Below are 24,322 nucleotides of genomic sequence, written 5' to 3'. Positions count from 1 at the left end.
AAGTACCACTGGTGGTACCCATACCACTGATTAAGAAACACTGTGCTAGTGTTTCTTGCACTATCTACTTTAGTAGATACTAAAGTAGATATCTACTTTAAAGACCAATCTACTTTAGTCTTGTATGCAATTTTATATTAAAATGTGCTTAGGTGCATTTGGTCCATTAACTCACATGCACTTTTAAAGCACACTCCATTCTGCCAAAGAGATATAAAGTCTAAAATAAATATCTCTAAGATTCTACAGGTCTTGGCTGTGAACCTGGAACCCTGCAAAAAATGTTTTCAATTGGGCCCCGCAGCTCCTAATGTCAGCCCTGGATGGTACTTCTCTGTGCACAAGGTTTATGAAGCTGTGCTACTTCCTAAACATCCCTATTACTGTATAGCAGTGTTTCTCAAACTGTGGTTGGGGACCCACTAGGTGGGTTGCGAGCCAAGTCCAGATGGCCATTATAATTGTTCTATGCTTGATGGCAAGCCTTGCTCAATTGTAGTCATGAGAAATGGCAACTTGTAGTCTTGCTCAAGTAGGATTGAGTTTCACAGTCTTCCTTGCTCACTGCATTGGTAAAGCATCCTTTTCTCAAGTGTTTAGAATGAAAATGAGTCTCTGTAGTTTTCTCCTCAAACCATGGTAGATTTTTTTAGCACATTTGCTGTTCATGATATCAAACATTCAAGTTAACATCAACTGCCATGGAAAGCAAAGAGATTCAGGGCCCAGTGCACTGTAGAGACAGCATTCCTTGAATGCGCGCAAAGTTTACATTGATTCTTGTTATGTTTTAAACATCTGTGGTGATTCCCAGGAGTTGCACATGCATCTGCAAAGGCATGCAAAAAATGGAATGAATAATGAATAATGTTAGGGATGAGCAAGTCAGGCGTGGCTTGACTCAAGTCAAATCACGAGTCTCCACCCCGTGACTCAACTCAAAAACGAGTCATAACAAGCTGACTTTCTGATTCGCCCAGAGTATTTTCACAACTTGAAAAGACTTGAGTCTCCAGTCATTCCCTTAGCTAGCCATGGAAAAAACAGGGCTGCTGCCAGAGTGTGTGTGTTGGAGTTCTCTTTAAACACACTCCATCTCATCTATAAACAAGGTGAGAGGGGGTGGGGTGGACTATGAGAGAGCGGTGAAAGAAGGGGCAAGAGCAAGGAGGGTCATGCGCAGCAGCTGTGAGGCTTACCAGGACAACCCAATCCTTTTCAGCTCTACTCAGAAGTAGTCCTATTTGTACCCATGAGGGTACCACTTCCTAAGTAGTCCACCAGTAGCATAGCTAGAGGGGGTACAAAGCACTAAGTTTTGCAGAAGGCTGTAAGAGATCTTTCTTGGGTGTGAGGAGAGCCTCCTTGGGTGTAAGCAGGGGGGCAGCTGTGGTGCTTTTCCATGGACTATGATAGGGCTGTTCTGCCTCACTTGCTGCCCCCACACTGAAGGGGAGGGGGCCACTTGCACGCCTGCTGTGAGGCTCCATGCAACACATAGTGCTTTGCAAGCCAAGGTGAGGCTCTCTGCAAAACTTAGTGCTTTGCACTCCCTCAAGCTATGCTACTGGAGCACACAGGAACCAGCCATGCAGTTGGAAAGAGTGATCACTATGAACTGTCCCTCCCTGGGCTTCTGCAGCCAATTCCAAGGCAAGAACCCCCTTGGGCTCCTCCTTCTGTCCCCCCTCATCCAGACATGAACTGCCTATTTGTTGTGGGAATGCTGCGTTTCAAGGCTGTCTAACAGTAGTGCGTAACAGACACCAATCAGGTGGGTGTTTCTTCTGGATTCAGGAGCGATTCACACAAGTCATCCTGTGTGAAATCATCCACTCCTAGATGAGTTTGGCCCTGTTTTTTCCTCTATTTTTAATTTTATTTTTTATTTTATTCCTCTGTTGCATTTTTTATTGTATATATTATTAGCTTGAATACAATATTTACAATATTTTCTATGTATTAGCATGCACACACAGAATTGCAAAGCACGTCTCTGCTCACCAACATCACAATTTAGAATAATCTGTTCCATAAACAGGGCATCTGAACTGAAACTAAAAAGGGTAAGTATAATATTCTTACCCTTTTTAGTCAGATCTGTGCTCAAGCCAAACCTTAGATTTATTGTGGTGCTGAACTATAGTTAAAGCTGTGGTGTTCAGTCTCGGTCAGGTCTTTGGCGTACATTGCTGCTGACTAAGCACCCTTTGTAAGAACTAGGGAAAAAAAGAGAATTACATTTTTAGGAACAGCTGAAATTACTTGCCTGTGTTCCAGAGCATGACTTCAGTAGTGGGCCTGCCCTTTTAAAATCAGCAGTATTTTGTGCATATCTCCTTGCTAACTGGGTAAGAGACACTTATTCAAGTTGGTGCTCCTCTTGTATTTAGCAGGGGAAGAAGAATAATTGGCCCTCCTCACCCCAGTAGTGTTTTTTCTAGTGGCTGTCTGCTGGTGTTTGCTTCTTTTTAGATTGTGAGCCCTTTTGGGACAGGGAGCCATTTAGTTATTTGATCTTTCTCTGTAAACCCCTTTGTGAACTTTTGTTGAAAAGCAGTATATAAATACTGTTATTATTAATCATCATCATCATATCTTCTCTATCAATTATTGAGACTGACAAACATTGTATAATGTAAGAAAACTGTTAGATCTGTCACCACACTTCAGTTGCTTGCTTTGTCCATTTTTGTTTTGCTTGGGTTATACTCATAATTTTGGCTAGAATGCCAATGTAATGGGAGCCATAGCTGATGAGGTAGATTGGAAAGTAGTGCTCAACCACTTCCTTTGCATGAAATGCTTCTCCTCCACTTTCTCTTCCACATGGCCAGTGCTTAGTTATTCATAATTAGAAGTGATTTTGTTTTTATGTGTGAAAATGTTTACAGTGTCACATGATGAGTTCAAACATACTGTGCTGCCTTGTTTATTTGTAATATATCCAAAATGCAGATTCTCATATTTCCCCACAAGGGAAACAGGTCTATTTGCACAGGTATATTGCAGCTGCTTTACAAGTTACTAACTGTTTAGCACTGAGATTGAACTTCAAACAAGTGTCCAGGAGGCAAAACCAATCACCCTTGGCCAGCTTTACCCTGCATCTGGGAATAGGCCTCACTGAACAATAAACATGGTGGCACATACATAAAAATGTATAAAATCTTAATGTTAAATTACCAGCCATAGTATCACTGGAACATCAGTTCCAAATTTCCCTGTAGAAGTGGTGGTTCAATCATTTTCCCAACCTCTCCAATGATGCAGTTGCACTGATGGAGCATGTGCTGCATCCAGTGGTGGTGGGGGCAATCAGAAGGCCTGCCAGAAACAACTAAAAATATTTTCTATACCTCTGTATATGCTTCCAGGTGATCTATGCCAGCTATATAGCTTGTTTAAGTCCAAGGAGGAAAAATGTGTAGGGCAAGTTTACCAACTTATTGGCACTGGTACAGCCTCTGGGAGTCACTGCCATGCCTCTCACCATTTGAAGCAGCAGCCCAGAAGCACGTGACAGCAGCCCGGCTTTCACACTGCCATAAAGGGCCTTGTGCTGTCAGAATGTGAGTTCCGGCAGCCCAAGGCTCGGAAAGGATTGGGGCCTTTGTCATTCAAAATTTGTGGTACTAGCTTTATGTTTATCAGGAAATGGTGGCAAGACAAAATTGTAAGGAATGCAAAGGAAAGATTTCTTCCCTGCTGCGCATGAAAGGTCCACAACAGCATTTCCCAAACTGTGGGTCAGGACTTGTCAGTGGGTTTTGACCTGGTTGTTGATGGGTACTGAAACTGACAAGCTGGTAGCTGACAAGGAAAATGTATTGAGCCCTATGGAAAGTGAAACTGAGCTGCACATGTGTGCACTGCACATGTGTGCACTCATGTGTGCACTCACGACTAGGCAAACGTGCCTTGGCTCTTATTGAAGGCCAGGCGAAGGGGAATGCAAGGCCACCAGAATGATTCATATCTGATATATGTGGAGCTCAACAAATGCTCCAGAAGGCGACCCCCCCCCCCCCAGGAAAAAGGATAAAATAGAGGCTTGAGTGGTTGGTTACTTGGGAGAATGGGCAGCAAAATGGCAGATGTGTTTCAATGTAAGTAAATGTAAAGTCATGCACATTGGGACAAAGAATCAACACTTTATATATAGGCTAATGGGTTATGAACTGTCTGTGACAGATCAGGAGAGAGATCTTGGACTGCTAGAGGACAGCTTGATGAAGGTGTTGACCCAATGTGCAGCACCTAAAAAGGCCAATTCCATGCTTGGGATCATTAGAAAAGGTATTGAGAATAACAGTCCAATCCTGAGCTGCCTGGGGCACCCAGCCTCGGCGGCACCGAGAACAGCTGCCGCTGGATCCTGCACACCCCAGGCTACTGAGAGTGGCACCTCAAGAGAAGGGGACTTTTGTCCCCTTCTCCCGGGTAAGGTAAGCAGCCCCGCAATGGGGCTACTCACTTTACCGCTGACCAAAAGGTCAGCAGTAAAGTAAAGGCATTTGTGTAGGGGGCTTAACCCTACATGAACGCCTTGGATCCGGTGGAGTGGAGCTCCACGGACCCTCCTCCCTCCCTCTCCCCGGCATGCCTCCCGCCCACCCCCTCCCCGCCCCCTGCCTCCCCCCTCCCCGGAACGCATCCTCCCTGCCTGCTTACCATGCTGCGGCTTGGTGGTCCGTGAGACCGCTGAGCCTCAGAGGCTGGGCGCCCACCCTGCACTAGCAGCCAGGATTGGTCTCTAAGATGGCTAATACTATAATGCAATTGTACAAATCAATGGTAAGGCCACAACTGGAGTATTGCGTCCAGGTCTGATTGCCACATCTCAAAAAAGACATAATGGAAATGGAAAAAGTGCAGAAGAGAGCAACTAAATTGATTATGATAAAATGAAATGGGTTGGGGCACCTCCCTTTTGAGGAAAGACTACAGCATTTGGGGCATGATTGAGACATACAAAATTATGCAGGGGATGAGTTGAGATGCAGGCACTCTTTTCCCTCTCACATAGCACCAGAACCAAGGGATGTCTGCCAAAAGTGTTGGGAGAGTGAGGACAGACAAAAGAAAATATTCCTTTACTCAGCGTGTAGTTAGTCTGTGGAACTCCTTGCCACAGGATGTGGTGATGGCATCTGGCCTAGCTGCCTTTAAAAGAGGATTGGACAAATTTTTAAAGGAGAAGTTCATCACTTTGGTTACAAGTCACGATAGGTATGTGCAAGCTCCTGATTTTAGCAGTAGGCTACTTCAGAATGCCAGGTGCAGGGGAGGGCATAAGGACCCAGGTTGTGTCTTGCTGTCTTCTGTGCTCCTCGAAGCATTTGGTGGGCCACTGTGAGATTCAGAAAGCTGGACTAGATGGGCCTTTGGACTGATCCAGCGAGACTCTTGTTATGTTCTTATGAAACTTTTTTTTAGTCTCATAAAGCTAGGTGGGCCCAATAGAGTGTGTTATAAACAGTGCTAAAAAGCTTTGGTCTATAATTTTATCTGCATATATAAATCTGTATTAGAAAGCCGGTACTATGAGTGTTTCTGAGAACAGGAAGCAATAATTTTGCTTCAGTGGCCAAAAAAGTGGTAGGAATGAAACAAGAAGGGAAAAGAAACCAATTAGGCAACATTTGAATCTGAGCTTAGCATGCTGATGTTAGTCTGCCTGTGGAAAGCATTTGCCTCAAAGGGGTGTTTTGTGGTTTCTTCTCCTCAGGCTTAAAATTATAATGGCCAATTGGGATGAGCAATAAAACAAGCACATTCGGAAAACAGTTGCTTGTTCATTTAATGCTGAAATCCAAACCTCCAATTACAGATGCCCCAAAGGTTCTAGTTTAATCTCTGCATGCAATCATCATGCAGTTTTGGCTTTTGTAATAAATGATTCCCTTCCGCCTGTTTCGGAGTGTGCAGTGTGCCTGATGAGCCACGTGGACCTGAGCAAGGCAAGCCCTATAATGTGGAATGCTATCACTGGGGCTCCTGGGTATGAGTAAGCACTAAGCTGTTAGACTGCCAAGTAATAAAGTGCCCGAGAATGCTGAACTGGCTTCTGCATTCAAAAATGGTTCTAAGGTGCTACATACTCTAGCCCAGGGGTGTTAAACATGAGGCCCATGATACGGCCCACAGAAAAGCTTTATTTGGTCCCAGTGATAATGGGACTCACCCAGCGCTGCCCTTTCGGTAGTACCACTTTGCTGAGGCATTGGGAGGGAGAGATGCAAGGAGGCCCCAGAAGCTGATGAATGAGAATGAGAAAGAAGCTCTTTCTCTCAGGGAAAGAGAGGAGCTGCCAAGGGGCTGTGAGAACCCAATTATCATGTGGGCCACCCTTTCAGCAGTATCGCTTCTGTCAAGATGTCACTTTGCAGAGCACCTCTTGGCTGCTGGACTGTGAAGTGGCACCCGGGCAGAAGCAGCAGTGCTGAAAGAGCAGGCTGTGTCATAATTGGGCTCTTCCATATCTTGAAAACATGATCAAGGCTTGCATATTTTCTCCTCTGTCATTTGCAGCTAATGAGTTCCGAAGTGAGAAAAAAAATGCTTATTTCTGGGCATCACCTACTTAATAAGGTCCGTTCCTATTTAATGATGTTACTTCCGGCCCTAAGTAGGAGCCATAAATACTATTTGGCCTGCTGTATGAAACAAGTTTGACATCCCTGCTCTAGCCTTTTTTTGGTGTCTGGGACCTGGAATATGGAATTCTCTACCACATGCTAAAACTGTTGGCATTGAGGAGGTGAAGGGGGGGTCATTTTCAGGTCTCTGCCAAGCACAAAGCGTTGCATCTGTGACAGGAGATTAATGTTTATCTACAAGTTTTCTGATGCATGGGAACAATTTCTAGAAAGAACAATTTTTGGCACCTCTCCTCTCATCTAGGAACTTTTCAGAACAGCATGGAAATGACTCTGCGCTGCCCCCCTCATCATTTTGGAATAAGAAATGAGAGGGGAGGTGGCTATCACGGTTTAATTTGAACCCCATTTCACATGATGCATTCCAGAACCTGGTTATGGGGGTTTGACTTACCAGCAGTGAAAAACAGTCTTCATACACTCTGTGGTGTTCTCTTCTTGTTCCTTAACTACAAACTTTCCTAATATGGGCGTTGGCATGCTGCTTATCTCACGTTGACAAAACATAAAACCTTTAAAAGCTCCTCTTATGTTGACCTACTATCCCCTTCCTGTTTGCAATACCTTCTTGATGAAAGTCATGCATGTTCAGTTGGAAAGCAGGCCTTTCACCCTTTCTGGTTTGTGTAAATATTGCTGGGGTGATTGCCTGTTTCAGCATTCTTTGCTGCCGACCATGGCCAGGGAAGGTAATCCATTAACAGGAATGCAGAAGGTCCTGAGCTGTCTTGTCAGTATGGGTAGATGGCATTCCTGAAATATTTAACCAGCCTGACCTCGCTTCCATCTTCACCACACCATTACACTCCAGAATGTAAGAGACCTAAAGTGCTGCATCAAGTATTAATGCAGATTTATTTTGCTATGCTCTATTCCACCACTGCCAGTAGAATACTTGTGTATCATTGATATTAAATTCAAATTATATTCCCAACTGAAATATGTACATTTCTTGAAGGGGGACTTGACAAGGGAGTATGTTCCAAATTTATAGAGAATTATGACCCAATCCTATCCTCCCCCCTGCTGGTGCAGCCTTGCTAAAGAGGCATGCACTGTATCTAGTGGGGGAGGGAGGAGTGGGAAGCTTCAGAAGAGAAAGGAGATTCCTCCCTAGTGTGGAGTGTGCATACACTCCTTTGTAGTGTGTCATCTCATGGCACACTACAAAGCACTAGAATTGGCAAGGCACACCATTGGTTTTTTTACAATTGACAAGGCATACCATGCTGCCAGTGGGAGGCTCACATCCCCCAATGGCCCTACTAATAAATGACCCTCCCCCAAACTCCCATAGCATACCTGTGGCCCATTTGCAGCACATCATTGTGGCATGGCACAGTGGTTGAAAACTGCTGCTGTGGAATATGTGCTTGAATAGCATGTGTTTGCATGCAATCTAATATGACCCTTAGGCTTACTGCAAAGGGCTGGACCAATAAGAAATTATAGTACCTGGAATGTGTTATAGCAGAAGAAACAAGTTTTGCAATCACTGCATAAAGTACTGTAGCTGGCATACTATTTCCTCCACAGTGACTAAGGGCCCAATGCAGGGGTGTCCAAAATTTTTGGCTGGAGGGCCACATCATCTCTCTGACACTGTGTGTGGGGCCGGGGGGGGGGAAGAAATTAATTTACATTTAAAATTTGAATAAATTTGCATAAGTTTACATAAATGAATATATTAAAGATGAACTTATATGAATGAATGAAGGTCTTGCAATAGCTCAAGGCCTATAAAAGGCTTTGCACAAAGCAAGGCTGGCCTTTCCTTTGCTGCCTCTGCTGCATCACAGACATGAAACAGCAAGCAGTGGAGGGAGCCCTCATCCCACAGCTCACGCTAGAGGTCAAACAGTTGCCCTCACGCTGAGAGTAGTTGCGTCGGGCCATTGCAGGCCCCAGCACATCTCCAGAGGGCCAGAGGCTCATTGGAGACTGGGGGCTCCCTGAGGGCTGCATTGAGAAGCCTCAAGGGCTGCATGTGGCCCCAGGGCCGGGGTTTGGGCACCCCTGGCCCAATCCTATCCAACTTTCCAGTGCTGGTGCAGCTGCAATGCAGCCTTGAGGAAAGGGAACAAATGCTCGCTTACCTGGAGGAGGCCTCCATGATTGCACCCTCACTGCAGGATGCAGTGCATGTGCCATTGGCATGGCTACACTGGTGCTGGAAAATAGAATTTGGCTCTAACAGCCCATCAGTAGAATGTTAAAGGCACATGGGAAAAATAGTAAAGTGATTTTTATGACGGGCTGTTTACCCACAACCACTTAACTAAAGCTTGTAGAATGAGTTGTTTGAATAAACTAAACAAGTCCTTTCCAAGAACTCATAAATGGGATGGCAGTTTAAGTTTAAGTTAATGCATTTTCAACAAACAGGGCTGTGGACTTCTTTCCAGTATCAATTTCCTTTCCCATTGGGCTAAGACATAATTAAATGCATTAATAGACAAATATCTAACATACAGTATTTTATCTCATGTGTAACATTTAGAAGAAAAATTTAAAAAAACACATTTATGTTATCTTCCCATATGGGATTCACCCAGAATTCTTCACAACTGGCACAGAATTCTTGAAAATCTCAGTTTTATATTAAGAAAAACACAAGACACTAACCTTCATGGTTGACATGCTTTTTTCATGTAAACGCTTATGTATGTTTAATGGGGGGGGGGGGGGAGACAGACAGAGATTCAACAGATGACATTCCTTATGACTGTACTCCAAAATTGTATTTAATATATATTAACCTCTTCTGTGTCTGGACACACAAGTACAGCAAAATAAAAAATAAAAATAATGGGCACCATAGTGTGGAGATATGGAAGAAACATGTACCCAAGTTCCACGCCTCCCCCAGTTACCTATCCCTTCTTAAATATATTGTCTGTTGCAAAAAAACAATTATTTTACAAAATGTAAAGGCTCTGGAAAAAACAAACAAAAAATAATACAGCACTTCCTAGCATGTCTATAGCACTTTCAAATGCTCAAAGAATTCCACATGTTCTATCTTGTTGTGATCCTAAAAGTGTCATTATCACCAAAATTTCAGTTGGGAGCAACTGAGGAGGAGTTGAGGCTGATGGTAAATGAACAGTCTAAAGGTTACCTAGTGAATGGATGACAGATAAAATTTGACTCAGGGGTTTCCTGATGTGTTGCTTACTTTTATGCAACACTGTGCTATACATATTACTCTGAAGTAAGTCCCACTGAGTTGAATGTGATGTACACCAAAGTAAATGTGCATTAGATAAAGGCATTAACTACTACATGGCTTTCACTTTTATGACAAACATATTAAACACTTGTATGAAAATAGGCACATACGTAAATATTATTTTATTGCTGAGCACATAATTGTGTTTTTTCAGAGTCAGTGTAATGAATTTTGGGGGGGACAACGATGACGGTGTACAAACAGCCCTGTTTTTATCATCCAGTTTGTACTTACCTAAAAACTTCTAGGCAAACATGCATTCATTTATGTTAGAAATCTTCTTAGATTTTGCTATTCCATCTAAGTGTAACTTACAGGCATCCCAATCCTATTGCCAGAATAAGCATTCTTCCCATGCTGACTGCCTAATGGCAGACAAAACAACACATGCTAGTGGATCCCCGATCAGCCTAGGCACCTGCTGATGGCGATGAAGTTTGGTGATGGAGAAGGGATGGGATGGGATGAAGGCGGAATAAGGGAAGGACAGAATGAGGCAGAAATGGGGCAGGGGGTGGGCAGATTGGTCCTGGGAAGGGTGCATTTGGCGGCAATGGTGGCCACCGAATTGTAGCCCCCTTCCTGGATCCAATCCTGCAGTGCTGGGGCCAATCCCAGTGAATTTGCTAGATCAGGTCCAAGTAGACCACTCCATGCTTCAGAGGCTTACCTCCAGGTAATGGAACAAATGTTACCTTACCCAGAGGAGATGTCTGGAACTGCCCCCCTCGCAGAATGCAGCCTATGCTGCTCTGGGGCCAGGTCCGAATCACGTCCCCACCATATCACACTGCTGCCCCCCTCCAAGATACTCACCCAAGCAGAATGTAGCCTCAAGTGAAACTCCGACAAACTCGAGAAGCCTTCTGAGGCTTTTTGCACACTATTAACAAGTTCTTCTGGTTTCCTGATGAAACTGGAAGAATAGGAGTGTGTGAGAAGCCTCAGAAGGCTTTCTACATGCTCCGGAGCACCATATGGGGCTTTGCCTGCCCACAGAATGCCTCCAATGGGCAGGCAGAGGTGGCATGGAGAAGGCAGTGGCGGGTGCATGGCGGGCGCAATGCCTGGGGCTTTTTGCCCCCCCTTTAGGCCCCCAACTGGTATAACACAACCCATCTCTTGAGGAAAACCAGGGATGCCTAGGTTTTGCAGGGATGCAATGCAGAACATAATGTGAACATTAATGTGAACATATATATATGCTCATAGTGCATATATAGATACAGATATATGCTATAGTGCTGATAACCTCACATTTAAAAAAAGAAAGACTTGGCATGAATTCTGTTTTCTGTTCCTTTTTTTTTTTAAGTTTATAGTGGAGTGTCTGCAAGCTGCTTTTCTAGTCCATCATCCATCACTCACTCACTGCACTTTGATATGAGGGTACCAGAGGAGCATGTGTAGTCATGTGCTAGGTACTCAAGAAACACATACATCATTAAATGATTAATCTGTCAACAAAGCAGACATGAACCAGCACCACCCCACTGTAATAAATGGAACTTGTAGCAACAAGCTCAAAAAACCCCTCCCCCTTCCGTTTTCTGCTCAGCAATGTGCTCTTTTGATTCAATGAAGGATTTCATGAAAACTCCCTACAAACTTTTGCCCACACAGATGAATCTCACTGCCTTTACACTGCATTTTCTGTTCCAAGGATCAGGAAGTCTTGTCTAAAACACACAAAACACCATGCCCTAAGGAAAGGAGGATTAGTCTAATGCATCCAGCCACCAGTGACTCCAAAGTCTCTATTTGTATTGCTAAACTGGTCTTCCTGTCTTCATCTATGCCACTGTGACTAATCCATTGCTAGCAGCAAAGTTGCATGCTTGGTGTGCACCCTAATCTTCTATTTCACTTTAGATTGGTAAATCAGATGTGCTTTTCTTATTGTCAGTTGGCACCGAGGTGACTTTTGTTACTGATAATGTGGTCTAAGCTAGAAATAACAACAAACAAGAGTTGAAAAAACTTTAAGCCTTATGCTGGAAAAACTGGAGAAGCCATTTTCTTGTCTGCCCACAATCATTGTCTGGATGTGCAAATAAGACATAAGATATGGGAAAAGGTTTCCTCCTTGCCTTTGCTGTCTCTAATTAGTCCCTATTCATTATGACTGGCAAATCACTGATTAATTGCCTCTTTATTGACCTTTAACTAGGGTAAGGGGTATATGTCCCATGACATAAAAAGAATTCCCTCCATATGCCTCACCCTTATAGTAATGAAACAGGTTTGGAGCTCTGAGTCAACCAGAAAGCTCTTGAGCATTATGTGGTGCAGTAAGAGGATGTTTTAGAAGGATGGGAAAGAAAAGGCGGTCCATTCCCCCTTGAAACTTCTACCCCAGGTTCCATGGAGCACAACCTTCAGTACTAGGCTTCAGTACTAGTTTGTGGCTGGAGCTGTGAACAGGAACATCCCTGGGGAAACAATGCAACATTTTGTTATGCAACAACATGCTTGTTAGGCTATTAAGGCTTTTTGGCCTTCGGAATTTTTACTTTGTAAGCAGTAATTTCCAATTACACTCCCCCTTTTATTTCCCAGACACTTTAGGAGTTTGGATGTTTAGTAGAGAGGTGTATCTAACAGACCCAGTGCCCAAGGCAGTGATGTCACGACATCATCTCTGCTGAAAGTGCCCAGGTTGCAGGCGCTCCAATGGCTTCCTAACTCAGAAAGCGACAGGAGCATGAGCACACTCACAGTGGTGGCTGGGGCAATATGCGAGTGCCTAGGGGGCAGGTGCTCCAGTTGGTTCCTGACTTGGGAAGCAAAAGTCACAGTGGCAGCTGGCACCCCCTTCAAGTGGTGCCCATGGGACATGCCATGGGGTGCCATACCCTAGATAAGCCACTGGTTTAATACTGTTAATGTGTGTGGGTTCAGGGAGCATGCAGTCTTTGGATTCACCTACCAAGAAAGCTTTCTCACATTTGGCTATCAGGCACTTGAATTATCCTAAAGAGATGACTGGATCATCTCCAGAGCCTGGATCAGAGCCTCTACCAGATCTAGAGCCCTGTGTTGGGCCAGGCAGCCTAACACGGGACTCCTTGATTCTGCACTGGCTAAAGAGCCACCGCAGAATCGAGTAGCCCCATTGTGGGGCTACTTCCCTTCCCCTGAGGAGTTGCCGGTGGCTGCCCGGAGCGCTCAGGATCCCGTGGTAGCCATTTTGGCACTGTGGGAGCGCCGTACGCTGGGCAGCTCAGGATTGGGCTGCCCATGTTCCAGAAATATTTCACCAATGAGATGCAGGCCTCTTTGTCTATAATGCTGAGCCATTCCCATGTCCGATTATCAGCAATACACAATAGAATAGCAATAGTTCTTTGCTGCAGTTTCCTCAAGGCAAATAAAATAGGAACAGATATTTCATTAGCTGTCTCAAACACAATGGGCAAGGCGAGACATCACATTTTAAATTAATTAAATGTAAGACAAATAATGAGGGTATTTCTTTCTGTTTCCTACCCTGGCTTCAATATATAAATGAAGCATGCGTGAGATTGTTCAGGAATGTGGAGTTAGATGCAGTCCATATGGTTATGCCATGCAGCTCTGCCTGTCCTGTTCTATACATGTTACCAAAGGAGGCCTAAGAGGGAGCAAGTGCTTCCCCAGGCAAGGAACCTGCCTCCCTGCTACCATCTCCATTGCTGTGCTGGAATTGCTGGAAAGGAATTTTTCACATTCTCTGAGAATGGTCTTCTTTATTACCATCAAACACAAATCAAAAACAAATATGAAAAACCTTCTGCTTAAGAGGAGAGTTAAAGTACCCTGGGAAAGGAATGGAAATTGTAAGTTAAGGTGTTTATCTTAATTTATGTGCTGTGCAAAGAGCAAAAGCATTGAATAATCTAGTGCCTGCTGGCTTTACAAGTTAGGCTTGATGCACCCTCACTTTGTCTTGGTCTCTCAGCTCAAGAATGAGCTGGGGCAGGATGCATTCAGGCAGACATTGTACAGGTGCCATCCCTCCCATCACTAGTCTGAGATGCCCTTGACAAATGCCCTGTCTGATCTGACTTTGTAAGACAGTGTTTCCCAAAATGAATTGGTGCCAAATTTGAAGAGGTGGTGGCACCTCTCCTAGTTGCCACATTACAAATTTCAGCTGGATTGAATGATGGAATGATCAGGAATCCATATTTGACAAGGCAGGAGCTATTATTTTTGTGAGCATTCTGTCATAAAAATGTCACATTCAGCTTCTACGAGAGTGCCGGAAAATAACCTATATGGATATATCACAGACTTCAAGGTCTAATAATTCAAGAAATAATCAATAGGCTTTTTTCAAAACAGCAAAAACATGCATCTGTTTTGACCCATTATGGAACACTTTTGAACTTTTTTACTTACCTCTGGTTGGCCTTCTGATTCCCCCCCCCCCATGCAGTGCATGCTCCAGCACTGCAGTTGCATCATGTGCAATGGTGAGGGATATAACTGGGATGCAAGGCATTAAGTATAGCTGAAAAATGTACAAGAGCTCTACCAGAAAAAAGGTGGCAACCCTACTTTATGTATCGCCTCACAGAAATTTCCTAGTTGGCAAAGTGATACTACCATCATGTCCTTAGCAGCTGCCAGAGTACCTGAATGTACAGAAGACAAGATATGCTCATTCTTTCTTCTCCTTAGATGTACTCCCACTCACTGCAAACCAAGAGCAATTTAAAATAGCCTCTTTGCAATAGTGCAGGTGTAGAACACTACAAATCGTAGTCCAATGATTATTTTTTTTAATGCCAGCTGACTGCAAAGGCACAAAGTCATAAAAGCAAATTAAAAACACTTGGGGATATGAGATCCAGACCAGGAGCTAATGGGTTAGCTCAGAACAATAGATAACTCTGCAGGCAATGAAATGAAATCAAGCAGAGAAAGTGCTGGGGCCATGTGACAGACCATCTAAACTAAAGCAAACAGCCCTGGGAGGCTGGTGTTGGACTCTGTCTCTTTAAGCCCTAAATTTGTCTAATGATAGCTGCTGAAAGCCTCACAGACCAACAGCAGCAGCAGCTGTTTCACAAGAGTCAGCCTTGGGCAAAAGGCATGAGCCTGAGCTACACAGACATGCTAATGAAAGTTGCAATTGTATTTTTAGTAGAGAGATCTCATCTGATGGCAAGCCAGAGATCAGAAGACTGGAAAGCAGCAAATGTAACATCATTATCATTGGCAGCAGGTCAAAGCCAAAGCATAATAATAGACTATCAGTGTGTGAAACAATTTAATATGAGGCTTCTATGATTCCCTTTCCAGTTTTCATTGCTTCAAGGACAGTGAAACACTGCCTTTAAACAAAGGGTGAGAAAACAATGGAGCACAACTATGGTGAAAGCAAGAGATATAATTCTTATGATTGAGAAGACTTGACTGAATTGTATGGAATTGTGAAAGAAAGGGCCAGAGTGGCATCCTCTTGATTGGCTTCCACATGGCACTAGCAAATGTTGGATGAAGCAATCACATTCTTCCTTCCATATTTCGCATCAGTTGAAGTTTCCAGACAAAGGCATAGAATGTGTTGCAATAATCTAGTCTGGGTATGACTAACAGCCCAATCTAACGTAACTTCTCCAGTGCTGATACAGTCACAACAACAGGGCATGCTGTATCCCACAGCGGAGTTTTGGGTTCCAAAGGCCTCCTTGAGGCAAGGGAAAGTTTTGGGTCCCTTTTTGGGAGAAGGGCGGGATAAAAATAAAGTTTTATTATTATTATTAAATGTTTCCTTGCTCTGCAAACCGCCACTGTCACAATGGGTCTACTCAGACCTGCACCAGTGAAGTGGACCTGGGTAGGTGGATTGAGGTCAGGAAGGGGTATAGAATTTCAGCTGAGCCGCTGCCACTGATGGCAAGTGACTCACAGAACACCTTTTCTACAACTCGACCATTCCAGGATCAGGTGACCATTCCTCCTTTTGCCATTCCGGCTTTCTTTCCCCCTTTTCTGTGGCTTTGAAGTTCTGCATCTCTCAGAAGTTCCCATTTCCCCCTCAAAGAAGCCTTGGTTGCAGGTTTAACAAGCCACTTCCTGGTTCTCCCTGCTTGCTGTCTCTGCAGTTCTCCAGCAAGTGTCTGTCTCCACTCTCTGCACCATTCCCATAGCAACTCCAGCCAGGAGTCTTGTAGTTAACCCTTTATTATCATGTGTGCCTGTGTGTTGTATGATTATACAGCATTATATAGAGTCATTAATAGTTTGCTTTTCTAGTTAACACTGTGCTCATGCATACAGGTAAGGATTGAAATGGCTTATTAACAGCATCACAGTTGTATGTACTCTTTAATTTGTTGTATTAATTTCTTTCAATAAATGTGGTTGTTGCAATTACAGTACTTGCACTATGACTCATTTTCTACTCCTTTCATTTTATAGTACTGAACTGCTTTCTATTCTCTCCCCTTTTCCATGTGGTGTTTCCATGATCAACAGTTAAAATCCCTAGAAATGTAAATCTTGGATGCATGGATAAATGCTCGGTATACATGAACTCAGACTATTTGAGGTAACGGGGCTGAGCAATAGTCCCCTAGGACCATTTTCTGGAACTTTCACTCAGGAATGACAGGCGCCACTGCAGCATACCCACCCCCATCCCAGCCAAGTGACCATGATTGATGGTAGTGAAAGATATCAACAGGCTCAAGAGAACCAACAGGGATGTACTCCCCCAATCCAGCTCCCAGCATACATCAATTAGACCCTTGAAATTGTGAAAGGATACACCTATGCAATAGCATATGATGGTACAAGTTCAGCATATAAGAAGAACAGCTGAGACGCAAAGCATGTACATCAAGGCATGCAGCATGACACTGCAACATGGATTCCACATCAGTGTGACACATAGCAAATAAAGTGGGAGAAAGCACACTGATGCCAGCAGGAAACAGATAGTGACTGCAGAAACCACCCAATCCCTTCCCATCAGTTTCCTGCCCCAATTATTCCGCTTTCCATGAATGTTTTTTAAACAATAATAAATATGCTCCAACATCCATTTTTGTAGACGGGCCCAACCTTTTCCAGAAAATGTAAAAGAAGAAACATAACTGATTATGCTTGAGTGAGATTAGGGACAGAGTATGCAGATAAACCAAATCTCAGGCTGCAAAGCATCAGACTAGATTTCTAGGTCCAATCAGTCTGGGTCAGGCAGAAGATCACCCTTTGACCTATATGGTGGGGTGAGCTGCTTGCAAAAGAACAATCCCCAGGACTGTCAAACTTCGGTCAAATCTTCACTATGCCTTAAAGAAGCATCCAGACAATGTATCAACTGCAAAGGAAAGCTAGAGAAGGATGTTGAAATTGTATTCTACATCCACTGACTACTTTGTGGTGACCTTTCCTGCTTTCTCAGCACATTAAGTAATGCTCAGACCATCCCTCACAAATTGCCTATTTATTTAATGTTTACTTTTGATCAGATATTGGGCAACAGGAAGTCTAAAAAGAAACTACATATCTTTCTGCCTGCCTTGCTCATGTGAAACAGACTACTTGTTCCTGCACCAGTCTTTTCCCAGGAACATCTGCTGAAACAGGCTAGAGTGCTCCAGGCTGATTATTAAGCTGACCGCCTGTTAGCCTGTTGTATAAATCTTCAACTTCAGTGCATCAAAGTACAAAGCGCAACAGGATACCGCCAGCTGAACTATCCTCTTCCTTTGCTGTTTCTTGTGTCTTTTCTTCAGATCTTTTATTTCAGAGTAATCCTCATCGAAAGACAATGGCCAGGCTGCCTTTGTGGCAAGACCTTGGCTGAGCACCTACTTGCTCCACTTTTTAATTAATGGTGTTTCCAAACTAATTGCTAACTAAGCAGTGTGCTACAATGTGCATAGCCCAATACCACAGGGAAAGAAATGAGAAGGAACAAATTGCATGTGACAAATTTTAGTCCCTTTGCTTAACGCATTATCACAGAGTTGTCTCAGCATGAGTAAGGCTCATAAATTTTGAGGGGCTCACGGACATGTTTCAAGGGGGCTCACGGCAACTCCTGCTGTTTTTAAAACACAGTTTGTCACTCTTTTACTTTAAAGCAACCTGCACAAAACCTTCAACAACATATTGTCAAAAGTTAATTATGTATGGTAAGAAAGTTAAATCCTACGTTGGTCCCATTCAGAGTACAAAGGAAACAAAAGTAGCATTTAGTGACCCAACTTCTGTTGCGGGGGCAAGGGAATGATAAATAAGGTTTGAGTTACACAAGAGAATGTTCTCATGATTCTAATATTGACAGAAGTGGATCTAGTGAAAGCTATAACGTTTTCAACACTTATCGTACAATATTGCCTTCTCAAATGAGCTTGTGACAATGTAAATGAAAACCTTCTCTGATCTATGAGTGTCATAGCCACAAAACCCCTGGCTAGGGTAGCAGTCAGAAAGCTTGGTTACTTACTGAGATTCTCAGAAAACATGCAGATAGGTTCTATGGAACCTAATTGCCACACAGCCATGGACCTCCACAACCCCATGCCCAGGGCAAAACTCTGTGATGGTGCCCCCCTGAGGGCTATCGCTGCCCCCCATGCAGATATCCAACCCCCCCCCCAGTCACCAGAGGCTCACGGAATCTCATGTGACTGCAGCCCATTCCGGAGAAACCTCTGTGTGGTTCCCCGGCGCTATAAACTGTGCTTCTGGCAAACCAGAAGCACATTTTCCGCTCCTGTTGGGAGCCTCAGAGAGGCTTCTGCGGGGTCCTCGTGTCCGACGCCTGGGGCATTTGCCCCATCAAACCCAATGGTAGGCACGCAACCGTTGCCACACCATGCCCATTTGAGTTCAGGTGTGCTATGGTCACATAACATCCATTTGACACCCAGAGTTTCAGATGTGTTCCACTAAAATTTCACCACAAGCAAATGTCCACTTTCCCTCTTTGGGCCATAGGACTGATACTAGGTGCTTCAAAGTGCAAACAAGTTAATCAAGAAGAATGTGTGGGAGTGGACTTATCAGGTAGAGGTGAGGAGCTGCAGCTAACTCTGGGAGCTCAGGGAGACAAGTTGCAATCCAAGGAGAACTCCTGACCTGTTGCCAGCTCTTCCAGGACTGTGGCAAAAATGCACATTGCTGGAGTGGAACAGTGCCACAGACCACCAGGCAGAAATGCTACCCTGGTGGTCTGTGGCCTGTAGTCTGGGGTAGAGCAGTGCCACAAACCACCAGGGAAATCACACAGGGAGAAGAGGATAGAAAGAGCAAAATGATGGACAAGGTGGAAGAGGAGGATTAGCCCCCACACAGTGAGAAACAAGATTTAGGGTTGGTCTAGGCCAAGGGGAGGGGCTGCGCTCAAGAAGGAAGGCTTTTTAGGGCAGGTCCAGACTAACGATGAGGCACCTTGGCCTGGTGTGTGGCCTGAGAGTTGAAGGGGAGGAGATGGGAGGCAAAGCATGTCGTATGACGGATCCAACGGACTTCCCAAGGAAGGAACTGAGCAGTCAAGTAGCAGAGGAATGAGGCTGAAGTAACCCCTTCCCCACAGAATTCTGAAGTCCTGGAATGAGCCACCCAAATCCCCAGATAGGGCTACTGTGAAGGTAGGAATTATATGGATGAACTCATCTGTGACCCAAACCATAAGCCACACTGCCTAGCAGCCATGGTAAAAGAATTATCAGCCTGGTCTTTTCTTTCTAATGAACCACAGCATTGTCTATCCAGTGTACATTCCATGTCTATAAGAATTACAAATGAAACACTATCACTTCTTTACAGGATGGAAGACTCTAGAAGTTAGACAACTCATCTCACTGTCCTCATCCCTTAGCCAACAACACTTTAAATCCAATTAAATTTTTAAAAAGTTTTATTAACCCATTTCTGCCCAGCCCACAGGTGTATGCATTTGATCCCTGTTGCATATATGTAATGTTGGGCAGAAATGGCTTAAGAAAGAATAGTTGGGAGGCAATCATAGGAGAACATCAATCAAGCAACACAGTAAACAACTGAGAAATTTGATCCCTTCTAGTCTAAGGAGAAGAGGTAGGCCAACCTAAAGGTACTGAATAATTTCCTGGCATATTAATTCATAGGCAATGGGATTCTGTTATAACCTGTGGCCGCTGTCTAAAACTGGACCTAAACAAAAAATACCTATAGTGTATTGTATTACGATACTTTCAGTCTTATCCAAAGTGCATTAGTTCCAATGCAGTCCTTATTGGCACTTCTGCCTATAGTTTTCCATTCTATTCCAATGCAAAGGATATAAGGCTGGGCTGCTCAATCCTATTGAGCTGCCCGATTGGTGGAACATGTGTTCCACCACTGCAGCTTGCTGCAAAGTGGCTGTAAAGTGTGCTCTGGCTCTTCCAAAGCCTCACGATTCGCCCTTTCTAAAATATCAGCCTTCCCACCCATCCCTTGGAAAGCTGGCATTTGCACTTTGAGTAGCTTTTCAGCAGCAGCTGAACAGGCATCATTTAGGCACCTCCATTTGGGCATTTATTCTAAACATATCAAAGATAAGGGAGTGGGGAGGTGGTGAATGCCAAAGCACCACCAGTCATAGACTCTTCACTCTCCTATCTTTCAAGGATAGCACTTAGCAGGACTTAGAGGTGTAGGGGGAAAACAAGCAGAGCATTGCATTCCTTTGTGCCTGACTCATTTTTGTTTCCGGGGATGGAAATTCCACCCTGACAGGCAAGTAGGCCACAACAACCAGTTTAACCAGATTGCTAATTCAGAGTCAAAAGCCAAGTTAGTGTTAAAAATGACCTTTGTACTGACAGCTGTCTCAATCCAAACTAGCTGTCTTTGTTCATGTTTTCAGCTTCCATTTCCTGCTGTCTTATAGGTGGACTATTGACAACAATTGGCAACTTCAAAAATTGGGCCAGTGTGCAAAGCTTTCATCCCAGAACCTTTACTCATAGGTGTCAAAAAATAAAAAAATAAAATACTGTAGTTCAATTTGTTTTGTTAATGACTGACCCTTATGATTAAGCCACCTAAGATTTCTTGTTAATGTTGACCCATAAACTCTAGTTTTGAGCATGGGATTATTCCAGCACTAATTAACATTTCTCAAATCAAGTGAAAATAGATGCACTGTAGTGAATGAATGATACAGAAAACAATATATAAGTTCAAAACAATTTCTGGATAATAAGAGGTTTGCAGTCTTCGGTTCTGTTCAATAGCAAAGTATCTTCCTTGATGTAATTTTCTTGCCTTTTACAGCTCCAGTTTAAAACTTTTTAAAAAAGTTTTGTTTCTGGTTTTGGTGTCACTATACATGCAACGTCAGCACAGCATCCCATTAGGATTTGGCCCTTGGAAAATTGATCCTATGCTAAGCTGGTTTGAATAACAGTATGCTCTAGCACAGTGATTTTCAACCTTTTCCATCTCAGGGCACACTGACAAGGCACTAAAATGGGCATAAGGCACACCATCAGGTTTTTGACAATTGACAAGGCACACCTTGCTGCCAGTGGGGGGTGGGGGAGGACTCACATCTCCCATTGGCCCTACTAATAAATGACCTTCCCCCAAATTCCTGTGGCACACCTGTAAACCCCTCATGGCACACTAGTGTGCCACGACACAGTGGTTGAAAATGGCTGCTCTAGCACCTCCCCTCACTTTCCAATGGATGCAGGCCAGTTTTCTCAATCACCTGGGGGAGTGTAGTTCATCCCAACCACCCCTGATTCTATACTTATTATTAGGTTTTTGAGAGCATGTAGACACATGACTGGGATTAAAAACCTTTCATCGGTGATTGAGGAAACTGGCCTAGATTCACCAGGAAGTATGCATGTTTTCAGTTGTATGGAGTTGGTCAAATGTAATTGCAGGGCAGTCCAACTTTCAGCAGCTGGGGAGGACACGACCCTTGCTTGACCCCTGACTTGAGCCAAGGCAGAAGTAATTGGTGGTGATTACTTCACCATCAATTGATGATGTCACCATCAATTACTTCTGAATTCTGAGCCTGCCAAAGTGCAGACTCAGAACAGAGGAAGTAGAAGTGGAGGTGGGTGCAGCGGGGCATTTCAGTCTCTCTGCTGCACCATTTTGGCTTCTCCTTCTCCAAAGGAGAATCTGGAATGGAGTGACAGGGAGACTGTAAAGCTTCTGAAGGGGGAGGAAGCATGAGGGAGGGGCTGTGGGCTTTCAGGGCCTGCCAAAAAGGGCACATGTTGGACCACCCTGGATTAAGGTATCAACCAAAGCAGCCCAGGAACAGAATGACAATAGTGTACAACCTTTTGAAACAAGAGCAATGTCTCTGCTGTGTCTGCACTAGGAGCTAGGCCATTGCCAGGTTCTTTGCTTGGTTCCTCTCAGGTTGAGGCCCTATTGGTAAGAACCAGGAACTCCATAAGAAGTCCATATGTATGACGAAAAATGCAAAGGCATCGTGGCATGAAGAAGGATGCCATGGTTGTACAAATTATAGTGGGTACCTATATAGCTCCCATATGGCAATCAGCAAAAAGGTAAAATGGAAGCAGAATTCTTCAGAGGATGATTTTTGGGAAAATTGTTCAACCTTATATTTACTTTTAAGGCAAGTGCAGTGGTGGACTGCACATCCGCGGCAAAGGTCCGCGATAGTGATGCAAGGTGAGCCTGGTAGTTATGGTATAGGATGCTTACCTGAAATGTAAACAGCATGGTTTTGATTAGTTTGTATGTGTAAGTTGTAAGGAGGAAATGTCCAAGCAGGTTGGAGTGGAGGAGAAAAAAAGGAACTGGTTAAGTCAGTATGGTTTCCTTTTGAAAGTCAGGCTGATTGCGAGAGCTGGGCAGCCTGCCACAGATTCTCTGTAGAACAATGTTGATACATTTGAATGCACAATGAATAAGTCTTTGTTTAACCAGAAAAAGAGAAGAAATGTGTACTTTTAAAAATCAGTTTGTCTCTCCTTTTAACACACAGGCTCAGCAGCATAGCTTTAAATTCAGAAACGTCCAGTTTGAAGACTTTTGGAGCACTAGGCTGTGCACACAAATGCTAGAAAGCAAATATTCACACCAGCTTTCATAGAAGGATATTAGTCAGCTTAGTTTCCTTATATTTCTTGTTCTTCATTTAAAACCAGTTTGGTGCATTAACACATGTAACTAACGTTAGCCTAAATAAGTTGTAGTAGTCTAACAGCAGTAAAAGGTTTAAAAGAGAACACACCAAAATCATCTCCAGGTTCACAGCAAGAGGTCAACTTCCCAGAGAAAATCATTTCGCAGCAGTTTTTAGATGAACACACACACACCGTGACGTCAGTGGCAAGTATGTTGCCTTATGAAGGCCACAGTACATCATCCGATGGTTATGGATGAGGTCAGGTTTGTGTGCAATGCCATTTGCTGACTGTTGGGGGTATATTGTATATGATGGATGTATAAGATGGCCTATTGTAGAACAACAGATGTTTTGAACCCACCAATGAATTGTTTCCAAAGAGAAATGTATGTGTCTCAAGGAGGGAATCCCAGATTGTTATAAAAGTGCGCTGCAGAAGGCACTCTGGGCTTTGCTTCGCTTCTCTACTTCCACTTCTGACTTGTACACACACTCTCTCAAAGCTTTGCGTAACGTTAGTGTGATTTCTCTCACTCTGGATTTACAATAAAGGCCTGGATTTGATCACCTTTGCCTTCTGAGTTTGCTTTGGAACCTGGGATTACCGTGCAACATCTGAGATCTCTTGTAACATCTAGGATCCCTTGTAACATCTTGGTTTTTGCACCTTGCAACAATAGCACCCCCGACTCCATCCCCCCCCCCCACTCACCACAATGTTACGGAACCTTGCACTACTCCAGAATCACTGAGGAAACCTCCTGAGGCTTCCCCGATGTCTTAAACTGTGCTACTTGCAAACTGGAAGCAGAATTTTTGACCGCATCAGGAGCCTCAGAGAGGCTTCCATGTCGTCCTAGAGGTGTGTGGGACTCCATGCCAGGGCATTTACCCTTTTTAGTTAATGGGAGGTCTGCTACTGGGCAAATGTTCTTGTCCCTCACTTTAAAATGTGAGTTACCTACCAGACTATTAACAGAAAATGTTCTTTGCTTGGAAATGCCACCATTATTTCAGCCAGCTGATATGTTAGTCTTCATTCTAAATTAAGTGGAGCAGTAGAAACAAACCCCCCTAGCCATCCCTAGTTCTCACAGCAGAAGCCTGGAATTTCATTCATCTCATTTATTACATTAGTTACACAGCACTGTTATGAAATTGTGGGCAGTTTTCCATTTGACCAGGGCTCAATGTACAGTACTAAATGAATCATCACTGACTATTATAGCCTCTTGTATGTTTCTTTATCCCTTAAGTAAAGCCCAATGCAGACAGGGGAAAAAGGAACAGGATTAAATATGATTCTACCCAATGTTCTCTGAGGTATAT

This window comes from Tiliqua scincoides, chromosome 1 (assembly GCF_035046505.1).
Source record: "Tiliqua scincoides isolate rTilSci1 chromosome 1, rTilSci1.hap2, whole genome shotgun sequence".
Lineage (NCBI taxonomy): Eukaryota > Metazoa > Chordata > Lepidosauria > Squamata > Scincidae > Tiliqua > Tiliqua scincoides.
This window is presented reverse-complemented; position numbering follows the sequence as displayed.